General features: G+C 43.7%; 1 protein-coding gene across 1 annotated transcript in view; it reads right to left on the bottom strand.

Annotated features, from left to right (window-relative positions):
• LOC123355264 (killer cell lectin-like receptor subfamily F member 1) overlaps positions 1 to 16,367 on the bottom strand; it is a 46,082-nt gene that overhangs the window by 14,151 nt on the left and 15,564 nt on the right. Inside the window, exon 2 of the mRNA XM_044997551.1 lies at positions 2,943 to 3,014. The gene's annotated coding sequence lies outside the window, so the exon portion shown is untranslated. The remainder of the gene's footprint in view (positions 1 to 2,942; positions 3,015 to 16,367) is intronic.

The raw sequence follows: 16,367 nt of genomic DNA, 5'->3' as shown, positions 1-16,367 counted from the left end.
TTCTGTGGCACTGGGGTTCCACTGTGAATTTTGGCAAGTTGGATGCAGGGCTGGGGGATACATTATTCACATACCAGTGCCAAACAGATTACCTGAAAAAGGTAACACACCCCCAGGTTGAACCACCCTTCCTATTGCCCGCTCTGGAAAGAATCGCTGCTCTTTTAGGCAAGTCCTAGTAATGAAGTGCCAATGGAACCACACATCCAGAGAACTAGGGAATGGTGTACAGGAGGGACAAGGACCACAACACCCTGAACCTCTGCTTCAGAGAGAGATCCTGAGATATGCAACGAGTAGTGGGCTCTGAGGAATGAATTCTCTTCTTTTTCCCTTAGAGGGGTAAACTTGCCATCCCACCAATAGGACACCTCAGAAAAATCTCCATGACGAGTTGCTGTGGAGTTTTCCTCCCCTAATATCTAGCCCTCGTTTCTTCAGAAGGATGTGCTGTGGGGTCACTTTCATTTGGACTGAAAACTGGTTCATATGACTATATAGAAAGGATAATGGTCCCACCCCAAAGTCTTTGTTAAAGTGAAGTTGAGGTTGAAGGTTCATATCAGAGCATTGAGAGTCCTACACTTAGGACAGAAGAATCCCATGCACTGCTACAGATTAGGGACCAAGTGGCTAGGCAGCAGTTCTGCAGAAAAGTACATTGGGGTTACAGTGGACGAGAAGCTGGATATGAGTCAACAGTGTGCCCTTGTTGCCAAGAAGTCTAACAGCATTTTGGGCTGTATAAGTAGCAGCATTGTCAGCAGAATGAGGGATGTGATCATTCCCCTCTATTCGACATTGATGAGGCCTCAGCTGGAGAACTGTGTCCAGTTTTGGGCCCCGCACTACAAGAAAGATGTGGAAAAATTGGAAAGAGTCCAGCAGAGGGCAACAAAACTGATTAGTGTGGAGCACATGATTTATGAGACGAGGCTGAGGGAACTGGGATTATTTAGTCTGTAGAAGAGAAGAATGAGGGGGGATTTGATAGCTGCTTTCAAGTACCTGAAAGGGGGTTCCAAAGAGGATGGATCTAGACTGTTCTCAGTGTTAGCAGATGACAGAACAAGGAGTCATGGTCTCATGTTGAAGTGGTGGAGGTTTAGGTTGGATATTAGGAAAAACTTTTTCACTAGGAGGGTGTTGAAGCACTGGAATGGGTTACCTAGGGAGGTGGTGGAATCTCCTTCTTTAGGGGTTTTTGAGGTCAGGCTTGACAAAGCCCTAACTGGGATGATTTAGTTGGGGATTGGTCCTGCTTTGAGCAGGGGGGTTGGACTAGATGACCTCCTGAGGTTTCTTCCAACCCTGATATTTTATGATTCCATGATTCTAAAGGAGCACTCACCTCTGAGCAGCTTGGTGTGGAACCATGGGCTTTTCTCACCCCTGGGGCTCCCTATAGGCTGCAGGAAAACCTTGATGGGTTTTCAGTGGTTTGGCCCTCTGGCCAAGTCACAAAATTGAAATGAACCCTTGTGGGGTATTAAAGAGTCCAGTAAACAAACAGGCAATTTGCCCTCACTAGGATTTTCAACCTGGCTCCGGGCCCTTTACATCGTTGAGGCTTGCAACTAAGCCCTGCCCACTTCTTGGGGCTTACACTACTTTACCTGTGGTTGGTGGAGGAACCCAGGCCACCCACTGCTCTGGTTTCCAGCCCAGGGATCCTACAACCAGCAGCCACATATCGCTCCCCTCAGTCCTTCACTGCTGTTTCCTTGGGCCTCTTCCCACCTGGCCCTTTTATCTCCAGCCCTATCTCAGGTCCAATGTCCCCAGGTCCTTCTCCCTCTGTGATCCTAGCTATGCAAATTCAGCCCAGCATGAATGCTGTCTGATTGCTGGGCTACTCCAGCCAGGTACAAACCCACTCCTTCCCTCCTCCACTTCCAACCAGGAGCTAAACTGCTAAACCCAGGCAGCCCTTTTTATTTGGGCCAGCATGCCCCCTGATTGGCTATTGCTAGCCTCTTTTGCCCTTGGAGGACCAGGTCTCTGTTGTTTCCAAAATGGCTGCTCCAGAGAGTCCTCTCTAGGCAACCTTGTAGGAGTCACCTTCACTGCTGTTCTTCTCCCAGCTCGCTACTTCTTGGGGCAGGGGTAGGAGGACCCAGCAGGGAGCCACAATGACTGAATACACCCTGTCACAATACGTCCACCTTACAAGAGTGTTCTAGTTATAACAAAAACCCAAAGATTAAAAACCCAGGAAATTCAGGGTTGAGGTTGCATTTCCACAACAAGCCACAGAGTCACACTCAGATAACCACCAAGTTTCTAACCCTGCCTTCATACAGTGTCACAATGTAGTATTCTTATAATGTTCACTCTGTAGTTCAGTTTAATGTATTCCGTGGGCCATCTGACCTGCATTCAGTGCTGTTCAGGACAAGGAGGTGGGGTAAAGATGGCTTACAATACATATAGTAGGTGAAACTCTGCGTATAAGATGGTCTCACCAGGGTAACTGTGGCCAATCAGGCACTGGGAGTGTTGCTGCTATGGAGCAAATGAATTATGACTTTGAAAAGGTTGCATAATAAACAAAGTGCTTAGATGCCTAGAGTCTGAACAGCAGTAAACCAAACCCCAGTCCAATACATTATATTGATTAATTTGTGAATGTTCTAATTAAAAATCTGTTTTATATTAAGGCACTTCCCTTCTCCCATTTCTCAGAAACAGAGCACAAAAGAATTTCAGAAAATCAGAAAATGCCAATTTAAAATACTTTTAAAACTGTGTTCACTACAGAGCTGTTCCAGGGCTCATTAAGCCAATGAATAGACATGTCTCCATGTAAAATGTTGAAATAATTTCTATACATGATTTATAATTTAGAGATTCTCAGTAATATTGTTTTTACAGTTTTCTAACAGAATAAAGAATACATTTCTAATAACTAAAAATGCCACCCCAACAAATACCCACAATACCAGAAGGGGAAGTCTCAGATCTGCTGGTCCTTTCAGATTTACGATGCACACGCAGTTCAGCATATGTGATCCCTGTAAGGAGCAAGAAAATGCTGACAATGTTGGATATGTGAACCATTAAACAAAGACATCATTATAAGAATCAAGTCTATCCGCAAAGTGCACATGTTCCCTATGGTGCTGGCTCAGCTTCATTACTGCTAGAAACAATGGGCTAGATGATACCTGAGACTACACATCTATGCAGAGGAGTAATGGGGGAGTAAGAATCTGCCTTACACCCCTGTATGAACTACCTGAATCTTGGAACAGGTGGATAAGCAGTGTGTGTGTGTGGAGGGCGGGGAGAATGGGTGGATCCTTGGCTCTGCCCACAACAAACTAGCTGACACAGTTGAGTCAACTCAGGGGGAGTCACAAATTGTGCTGGTATACGCCAGCATAACATTACCACCACCTTGGAGTAAGGGGGAAGCAGAGAGGGAATTGTGCCTCAGAGAAATGTCTGGTTTCAGAGTAGCAGCCATGTTAGTCTGTATCTGCAAAAAGAACAGGAGTACTTGTGGCACCTTAGAGACTAACACATTTATTTGAGCATAAGCTTTTGTGGGCTACAGCCCACTTCATCAGATGCATGCAGTGGAAAATACAGTAGGAAGATATATATGTATATATACACAGAGAACATGAAACAATGGGTGTTATCATACACACTCTGACGAGAGTGATCAGTTAAGGTGAGCTATTACCAGCAGGAGAGAAAAACCTTTTTGTAGTGGTAATCAAAATGGTCCATTTGCAGCAGTTGACAGGAAGTTGTGAGGAAAAGTGTGTGTGTGGGGGGGGGGAGGGGAAATAAACATGGGGAAATAGTTTTACTTTGTGTAATGACCCATCCACGCCCAGTCTTTATTTAAGCCTAATTTAATGGTGTCCATTTTGCAAATTAATTCCAATTCAGCAGTCACTCGTTGGAGTCTGTTTTTGAAGTTTTTTTGTTGTAATATTGTGACTTTTAGGTCTGTAATCGAGTGACCAGGGAGACTGAATTGTTCTCCGACTGGTTTTTTAATGTTATAATTCTTGACGTTTGACTTGTGTCCATTTATTCTTTTACATAGAGATTGTCCGGTTTGGCCAATGTACATGTACATAGTGTTTTTGTTGTGTGGTCTGTGGTTGCTGGTGAGAATGTGCTTCAGGTTGGGGGGCTGTCTGTAAGCAAGGACTGGCTTGTCTCCCAAGATCTGTGAGAGTGATGGATCGTCCTTCAGGATAGGTTGTAGATGCTTGATGATGTGCTGGAGAGGTTTTAGTTGGGGGCTGAAGGTGACGGCTAGTGGCATTCTGTTACTTTCTTTGTTGGGTCTGTCCTGTAGTAGGTGACTTCTGGGTGCTCTTCTGGCTCTGTCAATCTGTTTCTTCACTTCAGCAGGTGGTACTGTAGTTGTAAGAATGTTTGATAGAGATCTTGTAGGTGTTTGTCTCTGTCTGAGGGGTTGGAGAAAATGCGGTTGTATCGTAGAGCTTGGCTGTAGACAATGGATCGTGTGGTGTGGTCTGGATGAAAGCTGGAGGCATGTAGGTAAGTATAGCGGTCAGTAGGTTTTCAGTATAGGGTGGTGTTTATGTGACCATCATTTATTAGCACTGTAGTGTCCAGGAAGTGGATCTTTTGTGTGGACTGGTCCAGGCTGAGGTTGATGGTGGAGTGAAAATTGTTGAAATCATGGTGGAATTCCTCAAGGGCTTCTTTTCCATGTGAGACATCATAGCTCCCCGGGCTACTCCTGGTAGTTTGTGCACCAACCTTTGTGCAGGGCTATGTCACTAGTGGGTATTAGACACTGAATATTACACTAATCCAATGTCAGGGACTGGATAGATTAGGTAGAGGCGGTCAAACATTGATTGTCAAAACATTTTTCAGTGAGAAATGGGTTTCTGAAATTTCAGTTTTTGTCAAAAGATTTCAAGTTTCCATTAAAAAATGAACCTCACAAAACTAAATATTTTTCTTTTTTTGCCAACAAACACCTTCCCCCTCCCCCCCTGCCAAAATTGCAAAACATTTTGACAAAAAGTTTTGTTTTCTTTGAAATCTTTTGTGGAAACAAAATACATTTTTTTAACTAGGTCTAATATTATGTCCTGTCCAGGAAAATTCAATACCAAAAAAATCCACGTGATTAGCCCATGATATCATAAATAATGAGTTTAAATTTGATACTTCTTTAATCCAGTTTTCAGATAGTATATCTAAAGCATTTGCTTCCAATCCATGTAGACCGAGAGATATCAAATCTTATCATGGGTGATCTCGGTACCTTTTTGCTTTGCTCCTTGTCCCAGCTCCCCGCCCTCTCCCTACACTCCAATTCAGACCTGGATTTGGTGGCAACTATCTCGAAAAGAACCAATAAATATGTACACTTACAGCTTGAAACTGTAACTATAAAATATTATGGAGTATCAAACCCTAACTGTAGAGTCGCCTGAGATATTAGCTGCTGAAACTTAAGCAGGAGATTAAAATGGTAGCCAAAATAACTCAACTTTAAAGCATGCATGTACCTCAGTTATTAATTGTTATTTCAACATTTTGCTGGGTCACCAGATGTTACCTTGGTAAAACATCTTACTAGTTTTACAGAAGACAATATTTGCATCTTTGCCTCACTCAGGAAAGGGTGAGATATAAGATGAGGCTTGTGTTGCTGCTGTCATGGGTAGTTCATGTTTTTTATAAGAATACTGTGAATTTAAAGTGTGATTACACTTCTGAATAAAAAATGCTGGTTGATGACAAAATGAATTCTTCTTGTTTTTTTTGCAGAGCAAACACAATTCAGAGGGAGGTCCTGCTGTTTATTCCTTTCTGTGTAACATCAAGAGAATAGTTAACTAATTCCAATTAATTACACATGTGAAAACTGTTGACTATTATGTGAGTGCACAAGTGTTGCTGAGGGCAGAATTTGATCAGCAGAACTGGTAATGATGCATGAAAAGGAAAGGTAATGATGCATGACCTTCAGATAAGCAGTCTAACAGTTAGAAAAAACATCCAAGCACATTTGATCTGTAGAGTGTTTAATCTGAACTATTCAGACTTTTTACAAAGGTAAATATCACAAGAAAAATATTGGGAAAATGGTTAATAAATAAGGCACATCTACGCTATTAGGTCCCCTGTTCTGTGACTCAGTGGGTGTACAGACATTTTGCTGTTTGTTTTATTCTTAATTGATTAGTCCAATAGAATGTAGAAAATATGCACATTTATATTTATTATATATAACTGTAATAAAATATTTTTTCTAAAAAAAAAGTGCAGTTAAGGGTGTTTTTCAAATGCTATTGGTCCCAGAAGAATTATACGATATAATTATTGTACAGAAGAGGTAACTCTGATAGTGTTTGCAGGAAGACATTGTTCAAATATATATTTTACTTAAAATCTGAATATTGTTTTATGGTAAAGAAATAATGGAGGCTTGTAAATTTTAAAATTCAGTTGCTGTATAAATAGGAAAACTCATTTAACTATATTAACTTAGGAAAGCTGTAAATATTAAAAAAAAATCCCTCCATCCCCAAATAAATACACATTACTTTTTTAAAATATTAAACACAACTTATCTGGCTGTATGAAAAAAGTGACTCTGTATCATGGAAACAGAATTTTTCCCAAATAAGTTCATTGCCTGTATTTAAAGAAATCTACATAAAAGAACACTGAAGTTAGAATGCGAAGCCCGCAGAAATCAGCAGGTGGCAAAGTGCAGGTTACCCCTGCAACCTGAATTCTACCAGCTACAAACATATCCTTATGTGGCATATAAAAGAGCCCTATCTCACCAGATACAGATCTTCACAGATAATATGCCACATATTAAAAGTGAAATTCCACTCAACTTTGTTATACATGCATATGCAAATCCAATGGAGTACTGCGATATTTTTTTCTATTAAATAGAAATTTCCAGTCAGTGTATATACAGAAACATGTGGAGTGTCAATGCAACTTTGGCAGATCCTTAGTTTTGTAGATTCATAGATTTTTAGACCAGAAGGTAGCATTATGATCATCTAGGCTCATCTCCTATATAACAGTGGCCATATAATTTCACATATTAATTTCTGTATCGAAGCCCATATCTTGTAGTTGAGCTAGCATATTTTTAGAAAGACATCCAATCTTGATCTAGAGACTTTAAGTGATGGAAAATCCACCACAGCTCTTGGTAAATTGTTTCAATGGTTAACACCCTCACTGTTTAAAATCTGCACCTTATTTCTGGTCTCAATTTAACCAGCTTAAACTTTAAGCCACTGGATCTTGTTACGCCTTTGTCAGCTAGAATAAGGGCCATCTATTGTCAGAAATCTTCTTCCCATGTACTTGTATACCATGATCAAGTCATGCTTTGCCTTTTCTTCCATAAACTAAGTAGACTGAACTTTCTAAGTGTTTCACTGTAAGGCAAGTTTTCTAGAACTCAGATTATTCTTGTAGTTCTTTTCTTAACACTTTCCAATTTTTCAGCATTCTTCTTAAAATGTGGACATCAGAATTGGACACTGTATTCCAGTAATGGTCTTGCCAATGCTGTAAAAAGAGATAATATTGCTTCCCAACTTCTACTCAACATTCCCCTGCTTACACATCCAAGAATAGTATTGGTCCTCTTAGCCACAGCATCTCACTGGGTGCTCATGTTCAGCTGGTTATCTACCATTACCCGTATAAGTCTTTCTCAGAGTCACTGCTTTCCATAAGTTTGTTAGTCTCTAAGGTGCCACAAGCACTTCTCGTTGTTTTTGCTGATACAGACTAACACTGTATCACTCTGAAACCTGTCATTCTGAAGGGTGAACTACGTTATTTGTTCCTAAATGTATGACTTTGTATTTGACTGTATTAAACACATGAGCCCAGATAAAGGTATTTAGGTGCCTAATTCCCACAGATTTCAATGGGAATTAGAAACACCTAAATATCTTTTAGGCTATTGGCCACATTGCTCGAATGCATCAAGCTTATCAAGTGATCCAGATCAGTTTTTAATTATGAGGACAGTTATTATTCACCACTCCACAAATGTGTGTCACTTGCAACCTTTACCAAGAATGATTTTATGTTTTCTCCCAGATCATTGACAAATATATTGAATAGCACTGTGCCAAGAACAGATCTTTGGGGCACCTCACTAGAACCCTCCCCCACTTTGGATTATCATATAGCAAAAAACACTGTGCATGCAGAATACATTTTTTAAAACCCTCATAACTTGGCCAAACCAAAACCAATTTTCATCAAACAACTATGTCCCTTCCAAATTTCAGGTTTCCTCCATCTTCTAATGAGTCACAAGAGGTGTTTAAAAAATTTGTTTGCAGAAAATCTCCATTTTCTTCCACCTTTTTGCACTTAAAAATGACTCACCTCTTTTCTTTTTTTTTTTTGAAACTTTCAGAAAAATTTCCTTCTTGACTGAGAGCTTGTGTACCAAATGTTAGCCAAAATATTAAAACTTTAGGGTAGGGATAATCGAATTTAGTAGCACACATTCCGATTCAAATATTAGCATATAGTCAATGGATATAGAATTGGCTAACAGAAAGAGCTCTAAAAGTATTTGTAAATGGGGAATGACCATCGAATGGAAGTGTTCTGCAAGACTGGTACTAGGCCTGACACTATTCAATATTTTTATCAATGACTTAGAAGTAAAATTGAGGGAATGGTAAATAATGATGAAGCAGTCATACAGAGTGATCTGGATTGCTTAGTAAAATAGACCCATGCAAATAAAATGTGGTTTAGTACACTGAAATGCAAGTTCATAAATCTAGGAACAAAGAATATAGGTCAGACCCACTCAGCAATTCTGAAAAAGATTTAGGGGTCAGTAGACAAGCAACTCAACATGAGCTCCCAGTGCAATGCAGTGGGGGGAAGGACTAATACTATCCTTGCATGTATAAACTGGGGAGTATTGAGTAGGAATAAGGAGGTGACTTTACCTCTGAGTACAGGGTTGGGAAGATCACCATTGGAATACTGCATCTAGTTCTGGTGTCCACATTATAAAAAGGATATCGAAAAATTGTAGAGGATGCAGAGAAGAGTCACAAAAATGATACAAGGGCTGGAGAAAATGCCTTACAATTAGAAACTTAAAGAGCTCTATCTGTTCTTCTTCTCACAAAGAAGACTGAGAGGTGACTTGATTACAATGTATAAGAACCTTTATAGGAAGAAAATATTAAAGGGCTCTTTAATTTAGCAAAGAAAGGCATAACAGTTACCAATGGCTGGAAGGTGAAGCCAGAAGAAGTTAAATTAGAAATAAGGCCCAATTTTTTGTAACAGTGAGGGTAAATAATCACTAGAACAAGCTACTAATGGAAGTGGTGGATTCTCCAGCTTTTTCTTCATTTGAAAACTGGATGCCTTTTGGTAGACAAGGAGTTATTCAGCTCCATAGAGGAGTAACTGGTTGAAATTCTATGGCTTATGTTATATAAGAAGTCAGACTAATAATAATAACCTAGCCCTGTAGCATATATTATTGCTTTTCTAATTGTACATGCAATTAAGATAAATAAATGAAATGAAATTTAAATTATGAGAAATAGTTTTTGTAAATATATATCAAAATATTGTTTCTACCATTCAGTTACATTAAATCAGAGCTCAACAATCAAGAATCAAACTAGATAGTAAATATATTATTTATTCTAATAATACAGACTGTAAAATGATTACATCATTGATTGCTAATATAATTAATTAATAGCTATTGTACCCTGAAAACATTATGAAATAACCAACTTACTCTGAACATTATGTATTTCATATTTACTTTTAATCATTGTAACATATGTTAGTGGCAGTCCATAATTTTCACAAAATGTACTAAAGAATGAATTCATCAATTGTTTTCAAGTGCTGGGAATATTATTCACAAAGAAATATTGTCAAAGTCAGCTCTTTCCCCCTAATATTCACTTAAACTTTTGTCTTTTATGATAAGCGTATGATAAGATTTGATGGTTTGGTTATGGGAAAGTCATTATTTAAAAAACAAATATAAAAGAACTGTGGTCAAATGGGGTCCATTTGTTGTCTTCCTTGCAGCAGCAGTGGCTGAACTTTCAACCATCTTTTGTGATTTTGGGGGGATTATATGCAACCATTTTGCCAGAATTAGCACATTGCAGACATGGTCAAATGCAATAATTGGCCTTTCAGGCTAGCTAATTGTTCAGATCATGGCTTACTTAAGCCATAGTAACCCTCTGATCAGACTACGACATTTGAAAAATAAACTATTGTTCTGCCAATTTATAATTTAGCAACAAGTATATTTTATTCTGTTATTAGAAACTCTGGGCCAGATCCTCAGCGGGGGTAAATGAGCACAACAACGCTGATTTCAATAAAGCTTTGCTGATTGATATCTTCCAAGGATCAGGCACACTGTGTGTGCAATTTTGTCCTCATATACATTGGCTTCACTGACAAAATGTCATCACAATTATTTAAAGCTTTTTGAAATGGCATTTTTTAAAGAAAAGACAACATGAAAATATGAATCTGATATGTATTAAGAATATTTTACCTGGATTTGAAGTCGGAGGAGCAATACATGCTCTTTCCCTGGGTAAAATCTTTACATCTGTGTATGTGACCTGGTTTGCCATTGGTGATAAAAGTCTGTCTGAGTGTTGGAAACAGCTGCTTAACAGAGTGGTTATATCCTGCATTAGTCTCACCTGCCTACACACACACACACACACACACACACACAGCATGATGGGTCTAGGGAAGATTTAAAAAAAAGTTATTTCTGTTAAATGTGGCTTCATGGCTTCCTCTCATTGGGCACTTTTCAGCCATCATTCTGCCTCTTGCAATGTGAGATCATGCCTTTAGGATAAAACATAAATGACTAAAAGTAGGAAAGGTTTTGGGCGGGGCGGGGGGGTTAGTCTTGGGGAAACACTTTTTTTGTCACAATGTAATAAATTGTCTGAGGGCTTGTCTACACAAGAAAGGACTCGTCTACACACAAAAGTAGTACCACTTTAATTATATTATATACATAATACAAGTAATAAGTACAACACCCCAAGGATACATGCAGTTATATAGGTATAAAGGTGTTCTATATTGGTATAGATATTCCCATTCAGGAACGGGGGGACTGCAAGCAGAAGGCCTGGGGAGGAATCCCAACTTGCTCTGGCCCAGGCCCCCACAAAAGCTTAATCTGCCTCTGCTTGTATCTGTTCCTACTCAATTTAAATGATCCCAAATAAACAATTAAACTGAACTAAGAGTGTCCACACAGTATTTTGCACTAGTTTAATTAAATTAGTTTAAAATCAAATCTTTCTTTAAACCAGTGCAGTACTACACATCAACAAGTCCTAAGATTCTGTAGAATTTCAACCTTTTGTGTTACAGAAACCCAGTATTGTATGATGAAATACTGGGAAATAATCTGGACCTATATTATCATAGACTCGTAGACTTTAAGGTCAGAAGGGACCATTATGATCATCTAGTCTGACCTCCTGCACAATGCAGGCCACAGAATCTCACCCACCCACTTCTATAACAAACCTGTGTCTGAGCCATTGAAGTCCTCAAATCATGGATTAGACAGGCGAGGTATTTCTAGTAGAGATAAGGAGGTGCTAGTCCCGTTATATAAGGCGTTGGTGAGACCTCATTTGGAGTATTGTGTGCAGTTTTCGTCTCCCATGTTTAAGAAGGATGAATTCAAACTGGAACGGGTACAAAGAAGGGCCACTAGAATGATCCGAGGAATGGAAAGCCTGTCGTATGAAAGGAGACTTGAGGAGCTCGGTTTGTTTTCCTTAACCAAAAGAAGGATAAGAGGAGATATGATTGCACCCTTTAAATATATCAGAGGGATAAATACCAGGGAAGGAGAGGAATTATTTCAGCTCAGTGCTAATGTGGACACGAGGACAAATGGATATAAATTGTCAGTCAGGAAATTTAGGCTTGAAGTTAGATGAAGCTTTCTAACCATCAGAGTGCAATTCTGGAACAGCCTACCGAGGGAAACAGTGGGGGTGAAGGACCTCCATGACTTTAAGATTAAGCTAGATAAGTTTATGGAGGGGATGGTATGATAGGATAATGGGTTTAGTCATTAGGTCAATAACATGCCACAATGGTAATTAGTACAAAGGGTCAATGATAGGATATTGTTAGCCTTTTTCCAGAGGGTCTGGCTGGAGAGTCTTGCCCGCATGCTCGGGGTTCAGCTGATCGCCATATTTGGGGTCGGGAAGGAATTTTCCTCCAGGGTAGATTGGCAGTGGCCCTGAAGGTTTTTCGCCTTCCTCCGAAGCATGGGGCAGGGGTCGCTGGCTGATGGATTATCTGCTACTAGAAGTCTTTAAATCATGATTTGGAGCATTCAACAAGAAAATTCGAGTGATTGCTCATATGAGCAACACTGCTGGGCGCCCCCTGGAGTGGCGCCGCTATGGCACAGGATATATACCCCAGCCGACCCATCCGCTCCTCAGTTCCTTCTTACCGCCCGTGTCGGTCGTTCGAACAGTGGAGCGCGGCTTAGCTGACCTCCACTTCCCTAGCTACTCGTAGTTTCTCTCGTTAATTCTTGTATAGATAGTTTACTTTATTCGTTTGTAGTATAGTTTGTGTATATAGTCACAGGGGTTTGGGGCTTATTCCCTTCCCCGCACCCAGTGCCGGGTACTATGCCTGGTTCACAGGATTTCAAACCATGCTCGGCCGGCCATAAGCTGATGCCGACAAGAGATCTTCTCCTAAGTGCCTCGAGGAGTCTCACCTGACAGATAAGTGCCGCATTTGTAAGGCCTTTAAGCCGAGAACAATAGGGGAGCGAGACTTTCGTCTCAAGTAGCTCCAGAGGGAGGCAGCTCTTACGCCTCCGCTCTCGGCACCGAGCACTGGTAAGTCTTCAAGAAGCGCTCCCTCGGCACCGGATCACCGGTACCACCAAGGCCTCCCGGCATCGGCCGTCGCCAGCACCGACGTCCACTCGGCACGGATCCCTCTCCTGGAGGATGAAGAGGCACAGGACTCCTGCTGTGTCCGAGCCGCCTGCTCCGCAGCCCAAGCACTATACTAAGTCGGACTGCCCGGCACGGATATCTGCCGTGGCACCGACAATAGCGGCACCGTCGATTCCGGCCACGCAAGAGCCGTTGAGTCCGCTGCCTGAAAGCTCCCCGGTGCGAGCCGTGGTCGAGCTCACTATTAAGCTGTGTCAGAGCCGCCTGCTCCGCAGCCCGAGCGCTATATACTAAGTCAGACCGCCCGGCTCCGATACCTGCCGTGGCACCGACAATACCGGCACCATCGACCCCGGCCACGCAAGAGCCGTCAAGTCCGGTGCCTGAAAGCTACCCAGTGCGAGCTGTGGTCGAGCTCACTATTCCCTCCACGCCAGAGACAGTTTCCACGGCGAGGGAGCTGATTGCAATGACAGCGTCTGCGCTGCCTCAACCCCCGGCACCGCTGGTGTGGGTTATATAGTCGATCGGCAAACCTGCCTTGATCAGACCACCCTCCGTCGGCACCACAGAGCGGCACCATTCACGATCGTGGTCCCGCAGACATTCTCGGTCCCGTCACCAATCGAGGTCCCGACGCCGTTCACAGTCCCGGCATCGTTCTCCATTTCGGTACCGGTTGTACTCGCGGCACCGGTCAGCGTCCTGTTCGCCGGCCCGGTGCACTCAGCACTGATCCAGCTCCCGGCACCGCTCCAGGCATCGGGACTCCCGTAGCCACTCCCGAACATCGAGCCTCGCGATCTCGGTCGACCGCCCGGCACCGCTCCGGTGGCAGGTCCCGTTCTCGGTACCGGTATGTCTCCCGGTACCGATCCCCGGTGCCACGTCGAGCGACGTCAGTTAGAGAGGGAGACTCTACCAAGGGCTTTTCAGCTCCTCCAGGGCCATCCAGCCACGCATCAGTGTCGTCCCGTGCGGACACTTTATATGCGCAGTACTCTGTTTTCCGATGTGCCCTTCAGAGTCTTCCAGGAGACCTATCAGTGGTCATTCTAGTCACCTTGGGCGTACTACCACGCCAGAGGCGTACCGGTGATCCCATCTCGCTCCGTTCCGTCGGAGCTCTGGGTGCCAGAGGCGACAATTTACCGTCCCCCTCCCACCGGTACAGAGCAAGCCCCGGTTCAGCCACTGGGCTCCCAGATCCCACCGGATCATGAGGTCGTCCAGGAGCGCAAGCCCACACAGGACCCGCTTGTCCCTGGCTTTTCTTCTTCCTCCTCCCCAGATGAGGCGGGGGCAGGAACATCCTCCTCAGGCCCTCCTCTAATCGAAACGCAAGTACATGGTATCCTCCAGGGGGTACGAGTACCTATATGTACATCTCCCCCCCCCCCCGCTCCCTTGTTGTCCAGTCCCTCAATGGGACGGAACGCCATGGCCAGCAGGCACCAGCCCCTAAATCCAAGGAGGCTAGGCGAATGGTCTTACTGGGCCGTAAGATGTACTCAGCGGGGGCCCTGCAACTTCATGTAGCAAACTAGCAAGCCCTGCTTAGCCGCTACTATGGGTGGCGGTGGGCAAATTTACAGAGTCGGTTCTTCAGAACTCCCATCAAGAGTTCGATGCTCTCCTGGAACAAAGAAAGAAGCTGGCGAGAGCTTCCCTCCAGGCCTCGTTGGATGCAGCTGACTCCGCTGCCACGACTCTGGCCTCGGGTGTTGCCAAGAGGCGCATTTCATGGCTCCAGTTATCAAGCCTTCCCTCTCAGCTGCTGCACACTATACAGGACTTGCCCTTCAATGGCAAAGGCCTGTTCTCTGAAAAGAAAAAAAAAAAAAAAAGAAAAAAACTGGCCCTAAGCTGCAAAGCCTAAAGGGCAGCAGGGTCACTGCGCTCTCTCTCGGCATGCACACGCCGGTGCTTCAGCGCCGACCTTTCCGTCCCCGGCCTCATCGCTCTTACCCTGCGCCTAGACAAAGACAGGACTTTGCCAGCAGGCGTGGCTTACGCGGTCGTAGGCGTCAATCAGGACCCCAAATAAGCTGAAATTAGGGTCCTTCTAACCACCAATGGGGCAAAAGCCTACCCATCCTCGTCCCCCTTAGGGACCCCTCTCACGAGCGATTCCTCTTGCAAGAGGTGCGGACGCTCCTCTTCATCGGAGCTATACAGGAGGTACCTAAGGACGAAAGGGCCAAAGGGTTCTACTCCCACTAATTCTTAATCCCCTAGGCGAAGGGAGGTCTCAGACCTATCCTAGACCTGCGGGAACTCAACAAGTTCACGATACAGCTAAGTTCCGCATGGTACCCATGGGGACCGTCATCCCATCCTTGGATCCCGGAGACTGGTAGGCCACCCATCGCCATTTCTCCTCCACACAGAAGGTACCCCCGGTTTGGGGCCTACCGTCGTCATTTCCAGTATACGGCCCTCCCGGTTGGCCTCTATACAGCCCAAGTGTATTCAAAATGCATGGCTGTAGTCACCGCCTCTCTTCGCCGCCATCGGATACACGTTCTACCTTACAGCATGGCTGCTGCGTGGCTAAACCGATCCGAGTTACGTTGTTCTGCCTCGGTTCTACAGGATTCTCCTGGGTGGTAGGAAATCTTCCACTCAGTTAACGTATCTGGCCAAGTGGAAGCGTTTATCCTGCTGCTTCGAAACACGCAATGTTTCTCCCGCCGAGGTCCCGATCCATTCCATCTTGGACTATCTCTGGTCTCTTAAACAGTAGCGCCTGGCGCGATCATCATTAAGGGTACACTTGGCAGCCATCTCTACCTTCCACCCAGCGGAGAGTGGCCGCTCCGTATTCTTATACCTTGTGGTTTCTAGGTTCCTCAAGGGCTTGGAGCGTTTATACCCCCCGCCCCAGTTGGCCCCCGCCAAAACCTGGGTCTTCAACCTGGTTCTAACCAGTTTTATGACTGCCCCATTCAAGCCACTGACAACATGCTCGTTGATATACCTGTCCTGGAAGACAATTTTCCTTTTAGCCTTTCCATCGGCCAGACGAGTCTCGGACCTCAGGCTCTCACAATGGACCCACGGTATACTGTGTTCCTCAAGGACAAGGGCAGTTGTTACCACGTCTGACCTTCCTCCCTAAGGTGGTGTCGGCCTCTCATATCAACCAGGATATCTTCCTTCCGGTCTTCTTTCCGAAGCCACACTCATCGCAAGGAGAGCAACAATTGCCCTCCCTAGACGTCCGTAGGGCGTCTGCAATCTATATCGAGCGCCCCCAAACCTTCGTCGTACCGGCATACCGGACGAAGGGCATACCTGTCTCCTCCTAGAGGATTTCATCTTCAATGACGTTGTGCATCCGCACCTCCTGTGTTTTGGCCCATGTTCCAT

Source organism: Mauremys mutica, chromosome 1 (genome assembly GCF_020497125.1).
Source record: "Mauremys mutica isolate MM-2020 ecotype Southern chromosome 1, ASM2049712v1, whole genome shotgun sequence".
NCBI lineage: Eukaryota > Metazoa > Chordata > Testudines > Geoemydidae > Mauremys > Mauremys mutica.
The sequence above is the reverse complement of the archived record's forward strand: the minus strand, read 5'-3'. Positions and strand labels throughout refer to the sequence as shown.